Consider the following 24,547-nt stretch of genomic DNA (forward strand, 5'->3'; position numbering starts at 1 on the left):
TGATCAGAGAAGACAAAAGGACAAAATGGTATTTGCAAACAAAGAAAAGATGTTGAACATACTTTATCCTTTGTCACCTTGGAGACCTAACTCTTTGATGCATGTTAGTATGAACTTGATCTCCAGAACATATCCTTGGGACCAATATAAAACCTACAGATACAGAATTTCAAAATGCTGTAAAAATGGGTTCCGATGTCATCAGACTGCCCATTTTCAGGTACATAAATGCAGATTTGTGAAAATTACATCTTGTCTTTCAAGGCTAAGAAAATGTGCTTTGTGTTCCTTACTGATCTCCAAATAACTCAGTCCCGTCCAAAGACATGGCTGTGTTTTCTCATGCACCAGGAGGAAATGGAGAATCACATTGCCCTACAGCTGTGACTTCCCCTGCAGTGAATAGGTGATGACAGACAGGACATTGGTTTTGGAATTCACATGCTTTCTGAAATCCCATGTACTTGCTGGTGGGCATGGCATTGTTTATTCTCCTCATTTTACACCCAAATTTTCTTTCTGCTGGTTTATCTTAGAACAGATAAAGACAATTACTATGTGTGTATGTATACATTACTACTATTTGGAAAAAAACTCAGCTATTTCCTGCTCTTTTTCCACTCCTGCCTCCCACCATAGCCTAGCCCAGCTCAGCCCACCCCAGGGAAGCACTGTTCATGCTGAGGGAGAGCATTGTGTGGGTACTGGCAAGTGCTCAGGGGTTACATTAGGAGGGAGGCAGCAGCTGAGTCAGAAGCACTGTGGTAGTGCTGGGCTGGGGATAGTCAGCAAAGGAACAGTGGAGAGACAATTCTGCTTCTGGCTGCTTTCTGGTGGCAGTGCCATTCTCATCAGGACTATTTGTTTTTACAGGCTGCCCTTTGTTGACTTTAGGCTTGTTTTCCTTGCCATGCAATACAAATATTCTCAGGCGTTAAGCTTTCCTTGCCCCACTGCCTTCTTTTCATCTGGGACCATGTAGAAGCTAAATATAAACCTGATTGATAGCATTTAATCCAGAGAGGGTCAGGGTGCCGTTTTCCTGTTAAATGTTCTCTGGTTTGCTTCTCCTGTTTACAATCATGTCTTTAAAGTACTGTAGTTAGTTCTGCTTTCCAATGAAATATATTCAGCTTTTCTTGCCGCTGTGGGATTGTTGCTCTTAATTATGTGGAGCCTCATGCCACTTTATCTGATCCTAGATGGTAAAGAACAACAGCTATAGGCCTTTAATCCAGATGATGCCATGACTTACATACTCCCTCCATTATAATAGATAGCAGGCCCCAAATTCCACTGTTGTAAACCACTAAACATGGAAATAAGAAAGCAGTCCTGGTTGTGTTTTCCCTTTCCTGACAGTCTTTGTGAAACATCCTCCTTGAGCAACCACATGTTCAGCATAACCATATGAGCTCTTTTTTATAGCTCTGAAGACAGCAATCTTACTGTCTGTCTCAGTACTGGATATAAGTAAAAATTTTCTCTCTACCAGATGTCTGTGTGATCTTATACACATTATTTGCACATACTTTGAGCATGACACCTCTTGCTGATGTCAACCAACTGTATGCATGGGCTTTTGCTGACTTTACTTAGTTACTTTATACCATCATTGCCTCTGAGGTAAAATTCTGACATTCTTAGCAAGATGGAGGTGTTTAGGGCTAAGGAAGGAAAGGCAGAACATCCTGACTTAAGGCTTTACGCATTTTTTCTGGAGAGTATATGCCCATTTATTGAGGAGTCACAGCCTTCTTTTTCAAAAATGGTTCCTCCAGCACTGTTGAAATACGCACACATGCACACACATAAAAGCAAATGAAAGAAAAACATCTGAATCACTGTGAATTGGAATTCTTTTTAATGGTTTAAAAAGCTTTTTTTATTTGTTCACCTCTATGGTCATGCCGTATTCTTCATGATGTACCTGCAGTGTTCATTAAAGGACATTGACAGTCATCTGCCTACATATATGTAGATTAACTAATCAGTGCTTTTCCATGGTATAATCCATCAGGGTTAAAAATTAGATTCTATAAGTGTCGTGGTTTAAAACCAACCAGAAACTCAGAACTATGCCGCCACTGGCTCACTCCTTTCCTTTTCCCTCCCCCTGCTACTGGAGGGATAGGGAGGAGAATCAAAAGAATGTAACTCCCATGGGTTGAGATAAGAACAGTCCAGTAACTAAGGTATAACACAGACCGCTGCTGCTACCACCAATGATAATAATGATAAGGGAAATAACGAGGGAAGAGAATACAACCGCTCACCACCTGCTGACCGATACCCAGCCTGACCCGAGCAGTGATCTAGCTCTTCCGGGTAACTGCCCCCAGTTTATATAGTGAACATGACATGGCGTGGTATGGAATACCTCTTTGGCTAGTTTGGGTCAGTTGTCTTGTCTCTGCTTCCTCCCAACTTCCCCTCCTCCCTGGCAGAGCATGAGACTCAGAAAGTCCTTGGTCAGAGTAAACATTACTGAGCAGCAACTAAAAACATCGGTGTTATCAGCCCATGCTGAAAGCCAAAACCACAGCACTGCACCAGCTACTAAGAAGGAGAAAAATGACTGCTACTGCTGAAGCCAGGACAATAAGTTGCTGACAAATCTATCCTAAAAAAATACATTTCTTGACCCTGACATTGCTCTCAAGTAGCTGGTGCTTTCTGTTCAGACAGTCTGTGAAAAAATGTCTGTAATATACAGAATTGTGAGGATAAAGTATTTTTCAAATATATCATAGCAGAGAGCCACCACACAGTGTAGAACCTGGCCAGTTTGTACACACCATTATGCATTTCTGAAGTGTATATTCTCCTGTAGAGCTATGCAGGTATATATACACATACGCAAACTCACTACCACATGCAGAGGAAGAACACATCTAAACAAGTACACCTCTTGAGCTATGTTACTAAAATCCTTATTGTTTAGCTGCTAGGAAGCTAATCTCACCAGACAGACTTATGTGTTAAAAATGATACTGGATGAAATAATATTTGTTAATTGGAAGTTTCCAAGTTTGTGGGAAACAGAAAATTGCTGTCCTGAGAAATACAAAAACAGTGTAAAAAACCACCATACCACTCCCCTATCCCTCTAAAAAACCCAACAAGGAAACATGAGGAAAGTTAATGGGAAGAACTGGAAACTAGTATATGTCCAAGACCCTGTGATGTTGTGAACTGCTTGAAAATGTAAGAAGGATCAACCAACCTTTTCAAGAAAGAATCACAAGAAAAAAATATAAACAGATCTCTGCATTTTACATATACAAGATGAGGGCTTCACTTTACCTAGCTTAGTTTCACAAAAATTAGGTGACTATCTTGGGCAGTACTTTCATCTCTCTCTATCAGGATGGGATGTAAGAGTGGCCACAGGAATGTCTGTACTATGTGAGAATAAATGTCCCTTTTACCTGGTCTTCCTTCTCATCCAGCACTGACAGGGCATTTAACTTCTCTGAGCGACCATCACTTACCTGCTGGACTCTCTAGAGCACATTTTGCTCCTTCCTGATGTGCTAGAAGAATTAATTCTGATTTTGATTCCTTCAGCACTTGCTTCTTGCTCTCTTTCATGTTTTTATATTTAATATGCTAGAATACTTATTATTCTATATGTTCTCTAACTGGATGCAACTTCATCTTTTTAAAGAGTATCTTGTGTCTAATAAAGCACCCTATTTTACCATCAGTTTCCTTTTAACCTTTTTCAGAGTTTACCTAATAGATGACAAATGAAGAACCAATGGCAAGATTTCAGCACTGAGTCATGCGCTATTATCCCCACCGCTCTTAGCTGCATCTTGCAGCTTCTTTTTAAAAACCCCAAACAAACATAGTCCTCATTCAGAAGCTGAACAACACTTTTTGACTTTTCTTTTTTTTTTTTAACTTTTTGATCTATGACGTCTGGAAAGTCACCAAATCTAGGTACGATGAAGTCATCATACATGGAGAAAACTGGCAACCCCACGGGGATTTATTCCCCCTATCTTGAAACCACACCTGAAACTGGCTATCTTGTTGCATCACTGACTAGAGGGAGATCTGGGTGATTATCTTAGATGTTAGGCTGGATGACTCATGGTTAGTGTGCTATAGTTAGATTTATTTCAGCATCAAATAATCCAATGCTGCTTCCTCAGTCAGCTTCGAAAACCAGCAGTGTTAGGTAAGAAACAAATTACCACGTGTAGAAGCACATGAAATAAAGGCTTTGATGAAGACAGTAGTTACTGGAGATTAGCTGCAGAGCTAATTTTATAACAACAGCTGATTTTCTTCAACTTCAGCTGATACAAATATACATTAACCTAACGGTGTTAGATTTATGTCAGTTGAAGTTACTTGCTTTTCTCTAACTTCCTGCTTTCTGCCAAGCTCCTGCAGCTTTTCCTTCACCCTCATACATCACTAAGCAGGGAGGAGGTCTGGTACGGATATTTTTTATTCTCACTTTCCTTTTGCTTGCTTAGCTGGTCCGAGTTGGTGTGTGATCCCAAGTCAGTAAAGGGACATGGGAGATGTCTAACAGGAGGTAGTGAAGGAGAGGACTGTGGCTTTAGCACAGGTTTGCTCATAAACTGGGCTAAGCCAGTGGTGAAACCTCACCCTTGATTAATAAACATTAATTACCTTTCAATGTTACCATTGTAATTAATACTCTATTCCCATTTCTTTGTTTATGCCTCACCCTGGGGGGATAATTTATATTTTCATTGTTTCTTTGTAGAGAAAAGGCTAGGAACTGCATTTTAAAAATACAAGAAAGCTTAGTAGCCCCTTCATATCCTATTTTAAATCAGCTGATGTTAAATGACTCACAATAAAAATATGTTAAATCTTAGCAAGAGTGGTATGTGTGTGGCCAAAGAAAAATTGTCTAACCCAGTAGTCTGAGCACCAGTGCTTCCTTTGTGGAAATTTCATGAGTGCAGAATGCTAGACTTGCATCTAGCATTGAAAGTCAGTTTTACATCTTTGCTGTCTTTCATGTAAATGTGTATATTTGATAAGGCAGTGATGGCATACGTGTGGGGTTCTAGCAAAAAGCAGCTAAGTTTTAGTTACTAGGCTCCTACCAGATATGCTGGCATCTTTAGGGGAACATCAGGAGGCAACTTGTCCACTAATAAAAAATGTTTATGACAAACATCATGATGCACATACAAAAGGTTACCATAGAATAATGTAGGAAATGTCTTCATCTTCAAAATGAAGAGTTAACTTGTGACACTGCATAAAGTTTTTTGCGCAAGTCTCCAGTAGAGGACAAACATTCCTTGAGCTTCAAGAAAGTTCTTCTAATATAAAGCAACTGTGCAAGGGCTTAAATGGGACTCTAATTTACAGCTTTCAGGCTGCCCTCTTCCAGCCTATTTAATTTCTCTATTAAACATGGGCTCTGCCCAAGTTCAGAACTGTGAAAGAATCATTCTCCCCATCCCTTGTTACGAATGTCAATGACTAAACTGTTACCAGTTTGAATGCTACAGAGCTAAACGCAAAATTACTGCAGGTCCACAGCACAACTAATCACGAAGAGACAAAAAACTCCTCTTCCCCTATCTTGGTGATGTGTTTCTACAGTTAGTTAATTCATGGTGTTTGAGATTTTGTAATTCACACATGAAGTAAAATCCTGTATCTGCATGCCCAGGACATGCCCCAGTACTGACTTCTGTAAATGGAGAGCAACCTGTGGATTTTAATATGTTGCTTTTGAAAGAGGTCTTTTTGGTACTTATGAAGTGCTTTTCTCTGTAGGTAGAGCATTCCTCTCTTCCCTATCCCTTCTTCCCTCAGTCTTTTTCATATTCACAGACCCAAAATGTCCAAAATGAAACTACAGCTATGGACCCATACAGATGCTCAGATAGCAGGTCAAACACTTCCTGTTTTCACATCAAGACTGAAAAAAGTTCCTTCTCTCTTCCTCTGCTCCTATGTCTACCAACCTCTCCAGAGCTGTCATTTTGCCAGACTTTGACAGCCAATAACTGAAGAACCAGGTTGAACTATAACATCATCTTAACATAGTTAAAATAGCCTCTATAATAACTATGACGATCTGCTTGGCAAAAGTATCTGTCATTGAATGAGAAGACAAGGTGTCCTGTGAGGTCTCAAAAAGTCCAGAAAATACGAGTTTGGTCTTGGACTTCTCAGTTTCATATTTGGTTCTAAAAGAGCAGAATAGTACAAAAAGCCCCAAAAAACTTCTGAGTCTCTTTCAATCCACAGCAACAGCCTGAGGGGCAATCTTGTCTATTATGTGCTTTTCTTGTAGGCTGTTTCTGGTAAACAGTTTGCCTTAAAAATGTCTGTCACTATTATCCTTGCACTTACAGGGAATGCTATTATTATGAATGCACAAAATGTCCCACTGAGAGAGCCATGTAATCAATACAAGACTGCCTGATGATATTCTGAAAAATGTTCCTTGAGGATCTTTCCGTATAGCTATTTCTTGAACTTGCTCCTTGTGGTAGAGTAAAATTGCCCTGATTTTTCCAACAGAGAAGCCTCCAGTAAAAGCCCCAAACAACTGCAGATGCAGCTGGCTGAGCTGCAGAAGTACAAGAACCTTTGTATGGGCTTTTCTCTGTAGAAAACCTTTATCTTCTCCATGATGCTGCTTAGTTAATCTGAAAGATGAGAGTCTATTTGTTACTCTTTGAGACATGAACCTTCTGAAAATTGAAGTCCAAGCTGCATTCCATTCCCTTCTTAACTGCCAGTTATATTGCATTTCTCTTTACTCTGTTACGCGTACTGCCGGAGAGAATGTAAAAAAAAAATCAAAAGCACTGCAAATTCAGGCATTATGTGCATAGTGGCGGTGTATAGGATACTCACTGAAGAACATAAAGAAGTAGCACCACATTGATTGGCTTTGTGGTAGTACTACAGATCTATCTCTGTCCCTCTACCTTCTTGACCTATCTGGAGGCAAAAATATGTTCACAGTACAATTCAGTTCCTGAACAACAACTGAAGATTAGTCATAAAATATTAACGTGACCAGTATATATTATGAAGTTACAGCCCGGTTTGAGAATTCACCAAGATCCTTACATCCACCAGCAAGACAAATGATGACCTCAGAATTCCCACCTACATTTACTTTTATTTATTGTAGATAAACAGTGTTACGGCAAAGAAGGAAGATTTCCGTAGTGTAACTTCAGAACTTTAATTTGTAAAACTGAGGAAGTTACTGTCTCATCTTCCTCTGGTGATACCTCGATAGTCCTCACCTAGGGAAATCAAATGACCTTGGGACCCCAGGCCACTACCTCATGTGAAGCATGTAGTAAGAAGAATAGAAGGAAGAAGGGGCTGAGGTCAGGGAAATTTGACCTATGTGAAGATCAGAGGAAGTGAGCTTGTTTAGTCTAGAATGGACAAAAATGAGGGAGGACATGATGGCACTTTTCTAATATGTAAACAGTTATAAAGAAGATTAATTTATTGTTCACTATGTTGTCTAGTCTTAGGACAAGACATAATCAGATCAATTTTAAGTAAAAGACATTTAAGTTATGTGTTAGGAAAAAGCAATTCATGTTGAAGAAATATTGAACCAGTGGTGCAGACATCCTAGGGAGAGTAGAGTGTTTCCTCCACTGGAGATTTTTGAAAAGAGGTAAGATAAACCTCCCGTTCAGATTGTCTTGGCATATGTCGTCCTACCTCTGAGTAAAAGGAGGACACAGATAACTCTCTGTGGTTCTTAGCAGCTCTATATTTCTATGATTCTGGGATTAATTTTCTGGAGATATGTAAGGTCTCCAGCAGCACCATGTTCTTTCCAAAGCTGCTCAGCAGCCTTCCCATTTCTCTGGGAAAACCCTTGGCATCTGTGGTGCTGAATCATAGATCCTTTTCCACCTTGACCACCACACAGAACCTTACTATGCTTACTGGATGCAGAGAAAGAGTGTGCTAATAGATACCCAAAATAACTGTTTCATCCTGAAAATACCACTTACAAAAAGCTACATAAAAAAAAATCTACAGTCATGTAATAAAATGAATGAAGATGGAAAACCCTTGGCATCTGTGGTGCTGAATCATCTTACTATGCTTACTGGATGCAGAGAAAGAGTGTGCTAATAGATACCCAAAATAACTGTTTCATCCTGAAAAGGTTTGGTGTTGTCTTCTCTTCTACCACTTACAAAAAGCTACATAAAAAAAAATCTACAGTCATGTAATAAAATGAATGAAGATGGAAGACTAAGCCAGCCAGCCAGAACCTTATAGTTTTAATAGACAAATGCCATGGCTGAGTACAAGATGAGAACAAAGTCTATTTTTCTTTTGTCCACCTTGTAAACCTTCTTAGCAATTATATCCAGCATCTGCCATTTTCAAGACCTTGACCATATTCGTCCAGCTAGGACAGAAAAACTTCCTTCTTGTTTATCCCAGCCTTCTGCCTAAAATGAAAACCTACGTGTTACAGCTTACATTTTCTGTCTTATTAATCCTTTGTCTTCTTGCCAAAAGAGTATCAAAAGTGCCCTGTATAAAAGGAGGAATCTTATGTGTCTCTACTCACTTAGAAACAACTAAATTGGGAGCCAAGGAAGTAAGTTGCCTATTATGTTCTGTGGGTTGATAACAAATATGGTTCTTTAGAACCATACAACAAATATAGGTTCTTTAGAACCATACAACAAATATAGGTTCTTTGTGCTTTTTTTCTTGCTAGGTCTTCCTTTCTTCTAATAGCCTCCCAAACCAATCCTGTTCTCTACATACCAAAATCTAAAAACCTTGTAATGCTGCTCAAAAAGGGGAAGCAATTATGGAAAAGAAGAAATGGTTTGTCACTAGTGCAGTTCATTTAGTATACTTCAGCCATCTTCCATGGTTAGAGTTCCCTGCTGAGTTGCCTGAACAGAGGAGTTCCTAATATTCTTCGTGAATGTGACCAATTCTGATTACCGTATTCAAAATTAAACCTTTTTTCCCCTCTCCATCGCTATTTTGGAGACCCACCTGTCTACGATGGGTCTGTGAGGATGTCTCAAAAGGCTCTGCAGTTCAACACCAGGCCTATAATGGGTATAAATGAATGGCCTGTGAGAAGGAATGCAAGGAGGCCACCAAGCTCTGCTTCATCAGTTCTCACCATCCCATTGGGAAGAATAAAACCCTTAAATTGTTTCTTGTTCCATAAAGTTGTCTTTACTCTTCTAATTTCTACTGCATTGTTGAGCAATCAAGTACGTGATTTCTAGCAGCCCCAGCCAAAAGCCATTGTCCCAGTCAAATTTGTCTTCGAGCAAGCTGTAGGTTGCACAACTCATCTGATCAGGATATGCATAGGCAGTTTAATGAAACACCTGGTTTTCCTCTAGAATGTAAAATCCGTTGCTTTTCTTCAAAGATGGTATCCTAAGACATTCTGTTGCTCTTTGCCATGACATATTATATTTAAGCCATTTCACCGTTTCCAAACACTTGTGTTGCTGTATTAATGCCCTCTCACTGTAGCTTAAAAATTACTCCCAGTAACTATAAACTGTGCTTTCCTTCTTTCTTTTTACCTCAGGAACTGCTGCCATATAAGAAAATGGGCATTTAAGGATGAAAAATTCCCTGTAATCCATCCTTCCATCCTCAGTGTTTGAGATTCCTGTATACTTTCTCTGTGGAAGTTTGTTTTCAAATTATTCTTAGTTTTCTTGATCAACAACCTGTCGATCTTCACCACTTTAACACTCTTTAAGAGTCTTCATGGCATCCTTATTCTCTGTCCCCTACCCTCTCCTGTCAGCACTATTTATAGTTTATCAGCAAAAGCCCTTTCTTCTGACTTTGACAGAACTTCTCTTTCAAAATAGGACAGGTCTCCCTGGTCTCCCCATGAAAACTGCATCCATCTAATTGGGAAAGTGAGGGAAAAGCAAGAGCGTTTCTTTCCCTTTCCCTCTACTTTAAATATCCTCAAAGTGAGACACTGGCTTCCTCATAGATGAGGGGTGTGCAGTCTGCTCTGGTGGTTGTCAGCAATGAAAGTCATGTAAAGTCTTTGGATTTTCAGGCGTCAGCCAAGCCCAAATCCTCTAAACGTGGAGCTGGTATGTGCATGACTGGCTCATGAGCTGCACTGGCTCAAACAAGCCTGGATAGTATACAGAGATGTGGCTGTGGGTAAGCCTGATGCAATGGTGTGACTAGACCACAGATCCTGAGCTGGCAAGGGAAGTGCAGTGGGAGTCAAGTCAAAGCTTGGAGCCTAAAGGGGAAGTGTATCATCCCCTGTGCCAAAGGATGAGCTCTCTGCACATCGCAGAAGGAACATTGCTGCTGCCCTTGCCATATACACAGAGTTACAGTGGTCTGTTTTAGGCATCTGTGGATCAGAAGATTAAAGAGAAGACAAAGCTGTGACTGAATTTGCTGTTTCACATTTTTCTTAGCAGAATATAAACTTATTAAAATTGTAGCTGAAATTCAAAACACAAGGTGCCTGAGTCTGCATTTAAAGTGTTTTTAAGAGATACAAACTGAAAAAAATCTGAAAGCAGAGTGATATAACTTACTCGGCACTTATGGAAATCTAAAGAGAGAAACTACATGTTGTGAGTGTTATAGTACAGCACTTAATAGTAGGGTAGGGACAGCACTTAACAGTAGGGTAGGGATCTCCTCTTAGCACTGAAAGTTACAAAGAAAATATTTATTAAAAATCCCTAGACTCAACTTTTATTCTATTTCATCATATTGAAATTTTAATTATAACTTATTTATTCTGCCCTGTTTTGAATTCCTAACCCAGATAAAAATTCCAGTAACTGGTTTCGCAAAGGCCTGAGTAAGTCATTGAGAATGGGAACCATTGTTTTTACATGATAGTTTTGCAAACAGATGGGCATGTCTTTCAATGAAACCAATAGGAACACTAAGCTTTGTCTTCTGGGAATATTAAACGTGGAGGATATTAGCTGATCTCCAAGAACACAGCTTTGTGTCAGGTTCTATTTTCTCTGTCTTTACACATAAGTTTTGCACATACATGCTGGGCTATGGTGGAGCAATTTTTTCTCATACTCCCTCATTTAAAATCATATTTAGTAGTTTAGATCATGACCAGGTTTATATTTCCATTGTTCTTTTTCATCTTAAAATTTAGTTTCAACATGGGTTTTGCATAGGTATGCATATGCAGGGTGTGGAAGGCAATGTGGAAGAGGAAGCTGGACTGGTACATTTTTGCTTCGTCCCTGGAGCAAAGATGACAGCTGGGATTCATGTGCCTAAGCAGTGTCTAATGCAGGAATGCTTGCAGGCAAAGTGCCATGCCACAGGCTGCGGCATGAGACATCGAGAAATGGAAAGAAGAAAACCATGTTAAGAACTGCAAATTAAAATCTAAGGAAAGAAAACTTTGCCCGTCTTACACAAAACATTTATGAAAACAAGCCTTAAACAAAAGGATTTTTGGAAGTTTGGCATGTTTCCAAAGCGTCTTTTGGAAATAAGAAAGGGAAGATTTATTTGACGGTGCCTGTAGGGGGAGATGGTTGCCCAGGAGATAGGCAGTAAACATTTCATCTCCAAGTCACCAGCCCAAGCCAGCTTCACTCACAAGTGGCCAAAACCCTACTGTATTACTGTCATTAGGAAAGGACATGAATCATCTGAGAGTCTGTGGAAACATGAAAATGTCTGGTTCAATAACATATATAATTTCTTCCAATGCTTTTGGGGACTTCTGAAGTACACACAAACATCTTTCTGAATGTTTATACAAATACCAGTCTAGAAAATATTAAACTTTTTCATTTAAAAAATAAAATTGCTAACTACACCAAGTAACTTAAAGTTTCTCTTCCCTTCCCTTCTCTTCCTTTGACTTGTGAAGTCCCTTGAAGAAGACACAAAACTTTATCATCTGTTTTCTTTTAAAGTATATTAGACCATTGGCATTTTGGAGAAAAATAAAGTATGTTTGAGACCATTTTTCATCTAGAAAGCAGTAATGAACAAGGCAGCAAACGAAATGTATTGCAGCAGCCACTGAAGCATATTGTAGTAAGCCATGATATGCTAAAAGGCAACTTGATCAGATTTGATTCAGGGTGATGTCTTCCTTTAATCCACTGGAGAAGAGAACAAAGCTTAAAAGATTTTATTTAATAACAAACAGACAATAATATCAACAGTGCTTCCCATTTAACTTATGGCAACCATTAATATGTGCTGTGCACATACCCAGGCAAAAGAGACATTTTCCCCATTTGGTTGGTTTCATCTTTTGAAGCATGTCTCCATCAAAAAGCAGATTTCAATTTCCTTCAGGAACCACAAAATACCCAGCTCTTTTCCCCTCCCTCACTGTGGTTAGAAGTTTACTTTTCAGTTGTGGTAAGTGCTTTGCACCATATTTATCTGCATGTTGTTTGTTTTAGGAGTGGAACATAGAACATACTATTTTCAACATAGTCTTCTACCAGGGGAAAGACTAACAAGCAAAAGACTGCAGAAATAGTTTAATGAAATTGTTATGGATAACCATACTGGTTGAATCAGAAAGTCTGTGAATGTCTCTAGAGCATAGCTGAAGGGTTTCTCCTGCAAGAAATATGCAACTGAGGCATTCACACAAGCCCAACCAGCAGTGAAGCTGGGTTGCCCTTGTTTCTTCATGTAACCCCAGGCAAGTCACTTCACTTTCCAGATGCTTCGTTCATATAAGGGACATTTTCTGCATATAATTTCCACCCTTGCTTCTTCCAGTAACCTTACAGTTTGATAGGACTGACACACTTACAGAGCTCCTACAGTCTTTTATATCACTGCAATGGCAAATTGACATTGACAGTTGGTGAAAACGTAGTGTTTCACAGAAAGTAGGCCAGCTGTCGTAAGAGGGGTCCTAGTTTCTGTAATTTGTTTGTGTGATTATTCTGTCACCAGCAATTTCAGTACCTCCCATATATTTCTAAGTGATTTGTGAGTATGTAAGCCTGAATAGGGTTTGGCCTTCTTTTGGAGGACAACAGAGGTGTTGGTGGAAGTGATCACTCTGTAACAAGATGAAAAGGTTTGTCATCTTCCTTTCTTCTATTTACTCTGAGACAAGGAGAGAAAATAGTAGTTAAACCAATATTAAAATCCTTATTAAATGTGCTTTTGTGTGTGTGTGAGTGCATGCACATGAATATTTTTCACATTACAAATTCGAAGTTGACCATATTTTGCTTCCTGAAGAATTATCTGCATGAAGACATATAGAGTAACATATCTCTAAGCAAAGTCTCAACAGTTTGAGAAAGATGGTTTTAATTCATTATGTATTTATTTGTTGTGAGCAACTGTTTAGTGCAAACACTTTATAAAGAGTTGAACAGGATGACCTAGAAGATTTTATCCAGAAGCAGAAAAGAATCAGATGAAATTCTGATACTTCCAAGTAAGACTCATGAGGAAAAATGTGTATGTTTCTTGTCTGCAGGTAGAAAACATGCTTTACTTGTTTCTTGATTTGTCAGGTTTGCTTTATATATTTTTGCTTTTGAATTTGCTCCTTAAGATTCTGACCTTTATTTCCTATGTGAACAACTGCAGATTTTGCATCTACAGTGATTCCAGTTTCATTACAGTATTGTTTCTCCATCTTTTCACACTATAATGTCAAATATCATACGTCTAACCAGTCTGCTGAGATTTCCAACAGCTACAAGGAAACACTGTGTGAATCAAAGAATAACGAAGACACCCAATACAGAGGAATCTAAATCTTGGAAAAGTGTGATTTATTTGTTTTTTAACTAATAAATGTAGCACACAGTAATGATAAAGTAATGCAATTGGCCCACCATATTTTGAACATCGTTTACCTAAATCTTGTCACATCTGCGACTTGAGAGGGAAGCTAACAATTTGAGTATGCACAGTGTGCCCCCAGAGATTACGAAAATCTGGCTGAGGAAATCCTCTCTATTATTTGTTGGGTAATAAACTGATATCATAAACTTTTAGGAAAATTTTATTTTCTAGCTTGTTGGGTTTTTTTTGGGGGGGGAGGAGGTGAGGGGTATGAACCACTTAGAACTGATGATCTTGAGGTAACATAGCTTTGTATATTGGATAGCATTTACGTGTAGCGTAATTTCATAGAATCATAGAATCGTTTGGGTTGGAAGGGACCTTAAAGCTCATCTAGTTCCAACCCACCTGCCTTGGGAAGAAGCACTTCCACTAGACCAGCTTACTCAAAGCCCTGTCTAACCTGGCCTTGAACACTGCCAGGGATGGGGCAAAGCCACAGCTTCTCTGGGCAACCTGTGCCAGTGTCTCACCACCCTCACAGGGAAAAAATTTCTTCCTAATATCTAATCTAAATCTACCCTCATTCAGTTTCAAACCATTATCCCTTGTCCCATCCCTACACTCCCTGCTAAAGAGTCACTCCCCATCTTTCTTGTAGGCCCCCTTTAGGTACTGAAAGGCTGCTATAATGTGTTTCCATCACAAGACTGAATTTGTCCTACTGAAAATTAGGCCTGTTTGTCCATAGCTAGGAAAGCTTTGTCTTTCATTAGTTTTTGGCACAAGGAACACCTTGGAAGAAAATATTCTATTTAATTAAATAGAAAAGGTGGGTAGAGCATGAACAGCGAATAAAATATATGAATGAAAATGAGTGGGAACTTAAATGAACAAGAACTGACAGGGCTGCTCTGTGCCATTTTAAAAACCTACAGTCCATTTCTTTTGTCTGCATTGTCTTTTGGTTTTGGTTTTGTTTGTTTGTTTGTTTGTGGTTTTTTTTGGTTGTTTTGTTTTGTTTTTGTTTTTCGCACATGCTTGCACTTATTTATTAGTACTTTGTATTAGCCTGCAAAGAAATGTCAGATTTAAAACTGAAAGAATGGAATTTTAGCAGTTTTACTAACATTAACAAAAGCTATGGTTTTGCTCAATTTAAATGTTTTAATTTAAATCCCTGTGTAAGCAATGTTGAGAAGTACTAAGGGTTTACTGAAGCTAATATGAAATTAAGAGATTTTTTTGCGGGGGGAGGGTAATTAAAAATCAATCAAATCAAATCACTTGTACAGCCTTTTAAAAATAATTTTTCAGGACAATTCCCATCTATATCAGTGAAAATCTTGACTGAGTGCAGACTGAATTAAAGTTAAGAAATGTTTACAGTTAAGCCAGAAGGATTTTTTACTGCAAGCCTGTAACATACTCTATTTTAGGGGCATTTCCAAGATTTTAAAACCTGTATTTAAGTTACAGATTTATTTATTTTTTTTAACACTTAGTTTTATGTGAGAGGAAGTTTAGGAAACTTTCATGCTGAATTGTGGCATATCATCATTTATGCTAAAACTGATCCGCCCTTTTTTTTTTCACTTTGGTTCAGGTGAATTTGTAGCTCTGTACCTTTTAGGCTTCATATTCAGACAAATTCCCTGTCAACGTGAAGCTTAACTGAACCATACAGAACAGTGAATCTTGCATGATTCCAGTTTAGTGAGTTTTCCCCAAGCTTTTCCAGCTGCTGAGCCCGGAGTACTCATCAGCATACAGTTGTGCTGTTCCAGCTCACCTCAGGTGTGGGCTGAATTCCAACAGCAGGCTCAGGTTCTAGTGTGAGGTTTGTGTTGGAGGCTTGGCAGGAGCACTGTGCTTCCCTCTGGGAGTGTTTGGCTGGAGGAGGTAGCAGAGCCATTGCTAAGCTTCCCTGAAATTAATGCTCATCCTCCAGGGCAGAGGGATCTACAGAGAGCAGCTGCCAATGCCAGACACAACAAGGTTGTCCTGTGCTATGCTCTAACTCTGCATGAAACGGCAACTTGGTTTTCAAATAGCACAGATTTAGGTTTTGATCTAGGTTTTATTGACACACAAACCCCCACTTGTTACAAGACTGGCTGGGACATAAATCAGGGCTTTGCTGCTCAGGAAAATGGTATGTGACTACCAGCAGGGAACCTGTCAGCTACTACCAACGCTGCATTAAACAAAGATGGTGAACAATGTTAAGTACTGTGGATGTTGACAGGTTAATGAAAGCAAGAGATCTACAACCTAGCCAGCCCAAAGAGACCTACAGCTTTAGCTGAAAATGTCTGCAAGCAAAAAGAGCTCCAACAGCAAGGATGTTTCTGTGATCACCTATTTTTGAAGCATAGTGGTTACTGTGCATACATATGAAACATACAGTCATCTGTGTAGCTAACTAGTAAACACGTGACACTTTATTTTAGAAGTATTTTGTTTGTATAGAGACACTGGCATGTGATTTCTGGATCCTAGCTGCGGGGTGTTATACCCATTGCTTGCTGTTTGGCCAGTACTCTGCTGCCTGTCAGACTGCCTGAATGAACTAAACTTGAGTAATGGGTCTGATATCAAGTCAAATTTGGAGCAAGGGGAGGGTCTTATGTCTCCAGTTAATGGGAGTAGTAACCCTGGGAGAAAAAGTCATTTCCATCTCCTACTAATCCTAACTCTATGCCAATGCCTGCTCTGCAAGACCAGCATTGTCTCAAGTACTGATTCTAATCAGAGACCAACACAAAGTCTCTCTTGTTTATGCCCAGCTCCATTTATCCAGCAGCTATCTTAAAAAACCTAACAGAGCCCATAGCATGTGCTGTTAGCATGAAGTCTTTGCCTATATAAAGGTATGTGTAGGGTATACTTTTGGAGCAGATTTTTTGCCTAAAGGATTTCAGACCTCTCTTGAACATCTAGTGCTTCCTACCATGATAATAACAGTCTCTAACTGTCAATCGCAGCTACTTAGTTCTTTGACCTCTGTTCTTTGCTGCAGTGAGAAGACAGGATGCCATGTGCTTCCCAACAGCACCTGGAGAAATTTAAATGGAGACCTCTGATCTAATAGTATGTATTATATAGTTATGAGTTTCAGTACACTCCATATTACTTCTCAGACTTAATGGTCCAGGGACAAATTTTCCTTAGACCTTTTCAGCAAAGAAAACAGATAATTTGCTGAAGTTAGTACAAGGTATTCCAGAGTAAAGCCTGCTGATACTACAGGGTTATTCCCCTCTCCTGACTGGGAGGAAGCAGCTAATAAGCAGCACTAGGAAAGAATTAGAAGAGCCACGTGGTAGTGCGAACATCTTTTCTACTTTTGGAGAGCCAGAATAAACGCGATGTCAAAAAAAGCAGTATTCTATATCCCCCTTGTATAATGAGAACAACTACCTAAAATATAATGCAGCAGCATCACACTCACTGTTTCCTTTTGAAACTGAGAGAAAATTAGGTTGTCCAACTTCACTCATTCTTGAATTTGGCCAAGATAACAAGGCTAATCTCATTGTTGCCAAATCTATGTCCCAGGGTATTCATGTGGTCAGCACCTTGGCAGCTGCACTGTACACAGCCCCTGTTTAGATAATTCTTTTCATACAAATCTGTAGAAGTACCTGGCTTTTACATGGAAAGTAATTGTGAACCGAAATGTACTTATTGCATGAGGGCAGCAAAGTATTCCTAGAAAATTGTTTTCCTCCTCCCTGCTAATTGGTTACAATTGCATGGGATAGCCAGGGTGTAGTACAGATGGAAACAATCAGAAAAATATTCAGTTTCCATTAGGAGATATTTTTTTTCCAGAAAGCTTGGAGTTTGATCATTCTTATTTTGATGTTCTCCAATCTTTTGCAGCACTCTTTTTCTAAGAACATCCTTATACAAGTTTTGGAGTTTGGGTTAAAATTCATTAGAACTGCTAACTTTTTTAGAGGGGAAACCCATGTCTTCCCCAAGGTGACTCTCCACAGACTTCTACTATAATCAGTGGAGTGAAGGATAGTCCTCCAAACCATGATCCACAGCTCGCACTTCAGGGTCCTGTTCTGAATCTGGTAATGGCACCAAAATTAGGTGTGTAAGGTGAGGTCAAGTGACTTCTTTCCTTCTTTTCTTTCTGACAACAAATGGGATAACTTGCAGGAGATTTGCTAAGATATCTATTTATTTTCAGAAAAAAAACAGTTAATATCCAGAGAAATGGTTTAGACGCGTACAAATAAAGCAGAGAAGAATGTTCCTAGCTGCCACTTTATGCCTGATTGACCCTTGCCTTGTGGCAAGAAAAAATAGTGAGGAGTTACCACAAATCTCCCAGATTGGTCCTTGTACCAAAAGGTTGTCCTCTTTGGCCTCTTCAGGAACCTGCTTAGTAAGGTTCCATGGGATATAGCCCTAGAGGGCAGGGGGGCCCAAGACTTTTGGTTGATATTCAAGGATCACCTGCTACAAGCTCAGGAGTGTTGCATCCCAACTAGAAGAGAGTGCAGCAGGAGGGCCAGGAGACCTCCTTGCATGGATAAGGAGATCCTGAGGAAAATTCAATTGAAAAAGGAGGCTTATAATAAGTGGAAGCAAGGACAGGTGGCATGGGAAGAGTACAGGGATGTTGTCTGGGAAGCTAGGGACCAGGTTAGGAAAGCTAAGGCCCAGCTAGAATTAAACTTGGCTAGGGATGTTATAGATAACAGGAAGGGATTCTACAGGTACGTAGCAAATAAAAAAAAAAAAGACTAGGGAGAACGTAGGCCCCCTCAGGAAGCTCTCAGGAGAACTGGCTACACAGGATTTGGAGAAGGCTGAGGTTCTGAATGACTTCTTTGCCTCGGTCTTCACTGACAAAGCCTCTGACCACACCACCCAAGACTTGGAAGGCAGATGCAGGGACTGTGAGAATGAAGACCTCAGGCCCACTGTAGGAAAGGATCTGGTTCAAGACCATCTTAAAAATCTGAACGTGCACAAGTCCATGGGTCCTGACGAAATCCATCTGCGGGTCCTGAAGGAGCTGGTGAGTGAAGTTGCTAAGCCACTGGCCATCATATTTGAGAAATCATGGCAGTCAGGTGAAGTTCCCAATGACTGGAAAAAGGGAAATATAACCCCCATTTTCAAGAAGGGGACAATGGATGACCCGGGGAATTACAGACCAGTCAGTCTCACCTCTGTGCCTGGCAAAATCTTGGAGCAGATTCTCCTGGAAGGCATGCTAAGGCACATGAAAATCAACAAGGTGCTTGGTGACAGCCAGCATGGCTTCACTAAGGGGAAATCCTGCCTGACCAATTTGGTGGCCTTCTATGATGGGGCTACAGAACTGATGGACAGGGGCAGAGCAGTTGATGTCATCTACCTGGACTTGTGTAAAGTGTTCGACACTGTCCCACATGACATCCTTGTCTCTAAATTGGAGAGACATCAATTTGATGGATGGACCACTTGGTGGATAAAGAACTGGCTGGATGGCCGCACACAAAGAGTTGTGGTCAATAGCTCAATGACCGGCTGGAGACCAGTAACAAGTGGTGTCCCTCAGGGATCGGTGTTGGGACCGGTCTTGTTTAACATCTTTGTTGGTGACATGGACAGTGGGATTGAGTGCTCCCTCAGCAAGTTTGCCGATGACACCGAGCTGTGTGGTTCGGTTGATACCCTGGAGGGAAGGAATGCCATCCAGAGGGACCTTGACACACTTGTGAGGTGGGCTGATGCCAACCTCATGAAGTTTAACCATGCCAAGTCAAGGTGCTACACCTGGGTTGGAGCAATCCCAGGCACAGCTACAGGTTGGGCAAAGAAGAGATTCAGAGCAGCCCTGCGGAGAAGGACTTGGGGGTGCTGGTTGATGAGAAAATGAACATGAGCCAGCTTCAGTGTGCGCTCGCAGCTCTGAAAGCCAACCGTATCCTGGGCTGCATCAAAAGGAGCGTGACCAGCAGGTCGAAGGAGGTGATCCTGCCCTTTTACTCTGCTCTTGTGAGACCTCACCTGGAGTATGTGTGTGCAGAACTGTGTGCAGTTCTGGTGTCCTCAACATAAAAAGGGCATGGAACTGTTGGAATAAGTCCAGAGAAGGGCCACAAGGATGATCAGGGGACTGGAGCACCTCTCATATGAAGATAGGCTGAGAAGGTTGGGGCTGTTCAGCCTGGAGAAGAGAAGGCTGCGTGGAGACCTCATAGCAGACTTCCTGTACCTGAAAGGGGCTTATAGAGATGATGGGGAGAGACTCTTCATTAGGGACTGTAGCAATAGGACAAGGGGTAATGGGTTTAAACTTAAACAGGGGAAGTTTAGATTGGATATAAGGAGGAAATTCTTTCCTGTTAGGGTGGTGAGGCACTGGAATAGATTGCCCAGGGAGGTTGTGAATGCTCTATCCCTGGCAGTGTTCAATGCCAGGTTGGACGAGGCCTTGGGTGATATGGCTTAGTGTGAGGTGTCCCTGCCCATGGCAGGGGGGTTGGAACTTGATGATCTTAAGGTCCTTTCCAACCCTAACTATTCTATGATTCTATGATTCCTAGCTCCCATGCAGAGAATTCCAGCAGAAGGCATTCTGGGGGTAAGCAAAATGCCTAAAGGAATTTCATACAGTGGTGATTTTGTAGAGTCATTCCAAAAGGGATGAATGTTGGGATTACTGGTAGCGTACCAAGTTGGTGCATATCACGCCCCTCAAAAAATCCACATCATTATCACTGGCACAAATATATATTTCCCTGTTATTCTTAATATAAGCCAGTATAGAAGAAAAAGTACCAAAGGGAAGGAATGACAGATATGAATCACTTCTGTTAACTTGCAAAAGCCATATACATGTGTCAAAACAGCATATTAAAGTGGATTAGCCATTCATACAAATAAGAACAACATGTGCATTTGTTTCATCTAGGATAAAAATCATAAATGCAATCAGTTCTCATGCAGCATATGTGAAAGAAAACGTGGCACAAAGGACAGATTACCCCAAGTGTTCAGATACACATTTCAAGCATGCATATTACTTTTTTCCAGCTTTCAGGTTACTATTCTGCTCCAGCAGACCAGAAGAAACCACAGCTTGAAGGAAGAAATAATGACTTTACTCTTCCAATTTGTTCTTGAAAGTCACTATTTTTTGTCCTGTTTGAGCTTTTTTTCCATGTTGCTTTAATCCTGTTCATGTAGACTTGCTAAAATGACAATGAACTGTAAATAAATTGTAATAAATACAGTGTTCTGTATAATAAATATATATTTGGATATTTTTTCTATGGCTCCTTCAAACAATAATTCTACCATATGTAGAGCTGCTGCTTAGCATGCACAGATCACACTTTCTAGCAGCTGAACTGCCACTCAGCCATGCACGACAACCACGTTGATGGATGGACTATATTTACTTGAAAGGTTTTGGACCAAAGAAGGAAGTTACAGCTTAGACAACATAAATGTTTTGTTATTACTACATAATATTCCTAATAATTTGCTTCTTCCATTGGATTTTGCAAGCAGGTCCCAGTCATGTTTCAGAGATGATGGTCGCTTTGCTCATCGGTTCTCACAGCAGAAATTTATAGTTGTCTAAGAGCATCAAGCCATGTAATGTACAAAAAAAAAAAAAAGCCAGGGTAGAAGAGCAGTTGGTAGAGATGTAAATCCTTAGCTCTAAAATCACTTCCACAACCTCTCTGACAGCAGATCAGTCACAGCTAGACAGACACCCAGCTTCACTGCCTTACAGGTGTGCTTTCTGAAAAGCAGTCAGATAAAAACATTTCAGGTAGATAAAATCATAGTGGTCGATTCTATGAATTCTCCTTCATTTTCTTTGACTGTTCAGCATATTCACATATTGCCCACTCTGAAATTCAACACCAGTGTTCTGTTTATTTCAACAGCGATGACAAACTTACAGAACTACAGTATTGCTTTGGAGAACGATTAAAAAGCTTGAGATAGATACAATTTTGGTGACGGTTCAGGTAAGTACCCTTATAATTGCAAAGATGCTGCCACAGTTGTCCTGTGTTTCCAAACACAGAAGTGTCACAGTTTCTGTGAAGCACTTCTAAGAAGTACTCACACCTTGTGCAAATTGCACCAACACACATCCCTGACAGCACAACCTTGTTGCTGGCAGAGACAAGCTGTGTGGCAAGGCAAGGCAGGAGCCTCAGGATTCACTGGTGGATTTTGTTAAGTGTTGGTTAAATGTTGGTTCTATTCAGTCCTGGGTAAATTGGGAGAATTCAGTATAATCACGGCACTGGCTATCAGGTCGTGGCCATACATTGCTGTCTGTTGCTGTTGGAATCATAGAATCATAGAATTCACTGAGCCAAATTAGCTTTGTCGCTGGTATCAATAGCAAAGGATTTGATTCTCAGGCACCTGGCTGATAATACACTTGAATTCTTTCAATATTCAAATAACGTACCTCCTCAAATACAGGTAAGTCAGTCACTTTCACGTTTCCCCTTAAATGCCAGAAATCAAGTGAATTAGAAATCTCAGCCATCCCTGAACTTTTCTGCATTCCCATCATCCAAGAGTGGAAAGAGTTTTCTGTTTTAATTAATTGGAGAATAAATATCAGTATCCAGCTGAGATGTAGGGTAGGTTTTTCTCCCAGTGGAATGAATTCCCCCACAGAAAATAGACGTTTGTGTTAGAAATGCCAAGTCAGACACGCGCTATGCTTCATTGCCCTCCAGTTTCTCCCTTCTTTCTCACATTTCACAACGTGAGTGTATGTATGTGTGTGCATACACATATGTGGGAGGGTGCTAAGCTGTGCTCTCATTCTGCTCTGGTAGTGCCTGCTTTCCACCCTGCTGCTTGTGCTGCCATTTGTTCCAGCAACATCTATGCACACTCAGCGAATTATGTGGGGTCGCCTCAGAAGCCAAAGGAGGAGGTGACAGTTGGTGGACATCTTTCTCTGCCTGACTGCACATGCAGAAACAGTCCAGCTGAACAGGTTTCTTTCTGTGCAGAGGGGACTAGCAGGTTATTTTTGCAACTTACTGGCTTGAAAGGTCAACGTTTTAATGCCTCACTGATCAGAAAACTATTGGGCACAGTATCCTGAGAACATGAGAGCTGGCCTTGGAAAATGATGCTTGTGCCTCCCCTATTTTTCCATCTTCATTTCAGCAGGCAGAGAGTATAGTCAGTGTTGAAAGAAGATGTATAATAATGCCAGTAATTTATAAGCTGGCAGTATAAACTATATCCAAGTTGGATGTAGTTTATAGAGTCAAGCAACAGCCATTCAAGTATCTGAAAATCCCTGTAACAAGTACAATTGCAGCTGGTGTTGCTTTGCCTTCAGAGAAAGCTCGGCTGGTAATAAGCAGTGCTGGAAACAGAAGTGGGCTTTCATTCACAGAGATGGTCCCTTCAGCTCAGGTGAAAGCACAAGTGAAAGGAATGCTACAAAGCAAATACTGCCACTACATTGGCCAGAGTTACAAATCTCTGATCTCAGCACCAGGTAATGACACATCTTCAAGAACTGGAAATAATTTTAACTCTTACAAGAGTTTAAAGGTTAGTGTTATTTTAATGAAACCTAAAGCAGGATGCACTGGGGGCAGGAGGAAGAGCCTGTCATTCTACTAGTGATGGTCTCATCACCAGTGTAGGAGCAGACTGCTTGTTCATGTCCTTTTCCAAAACCACTTGTTTTACTCAAAAGGGGAATGATGTTCCATGGCTGGATCCTGCTGGGGTGACACTCTGTACTGTGTCTCTGAGGCCTTGTCTCCTCCAGGGAAAAAAAATAAGCTGGTCCTCTGGGCATGTTTGCTTGGGTCTCTCAGCCTTAGCTGGAGCATCCCACAGGAGCTAACCTCCACTCTGGCCATTGGGTCTCCACAGTCCCACAACTACCACGATCAGTAATGGTGCTTATGCTGTGAATTGCCAAAATGTCCTCACCACTGGCCCCAATGCCACCCCCCCAAAGTAGCAAAGATGCTACACAGCCCCTCACAGGCAGCACTCCCAGGGCTTTGAGCACCCTACTTGGTTTAAAAAGACTAGCAGAGAGATTCTGAACTCCAACTGCCTTTGCAGGAAAATTGTCTTAGAAAGCAATTGTTCTCCCCAAACCTTGGAGAACAGTCTTTTTCCATTACAATCGTTGTAAAGGCAGTGACCTAAGTGCTTGCACAGTGGACCTATAAGCAGTCCTTCTGCTTATAGATCCCTGTATTACCTTGTTTGTGAAAGAGAAGCCACATTTTGAATCAGTGTGTCTCAGTGCAAGCTCTTTGGGCCATAAATAATACGTGATATAAACGATATTTCCTTTAAGAGAATAGTCCTGGTGCCCTTAGGAGAGCCAGAAGTTATTTTGAATATATGCATTTGGCCAAACACCAAATATAATGAGCCAGACAGGGTAAAGCAGTTCTGCACTAACATTTGACTTGTAATGTGATTATTCAAGTGCTAAAGCTGTAACATGCTTCAACATTTTCCTGAGGTTGGTGTCATATACTCAGTTACTACCTCCTCTCCCACCATGGAAAACACAAACTCTGTGTCACTCGTATCATGCTGGAGTCTCTAAAGAACCAGATGGCGCAGATATGGACTCCTTTTTGCCTGATCCCTGACTGAGATGTAAGCACAGGGCTCTCCATGTGTCTTTAATGTATCTTGTTTAGGGCAAAGAGCATATTTCTATTTATCTCATGCCATGTAAACCAGCACA

Source organism: Pezoporus occidentalis, unplaced genomic scaffold (genome assembly GCF_034315485.1).
Source record: "Pezoporus occidentalis ecotype Australia unplaced genomic scaffold, CSIRO_AGI_Poc_V1 ctg39, whole genome shotgun sequence".
Taxonomy (NCBI): domain Eukaryota; kingdom Metazoa; phylum Chordata; class Aves; order Psittaciformes; family Psittacidae; genus Pezoporus; species Pezoporus occidentalis.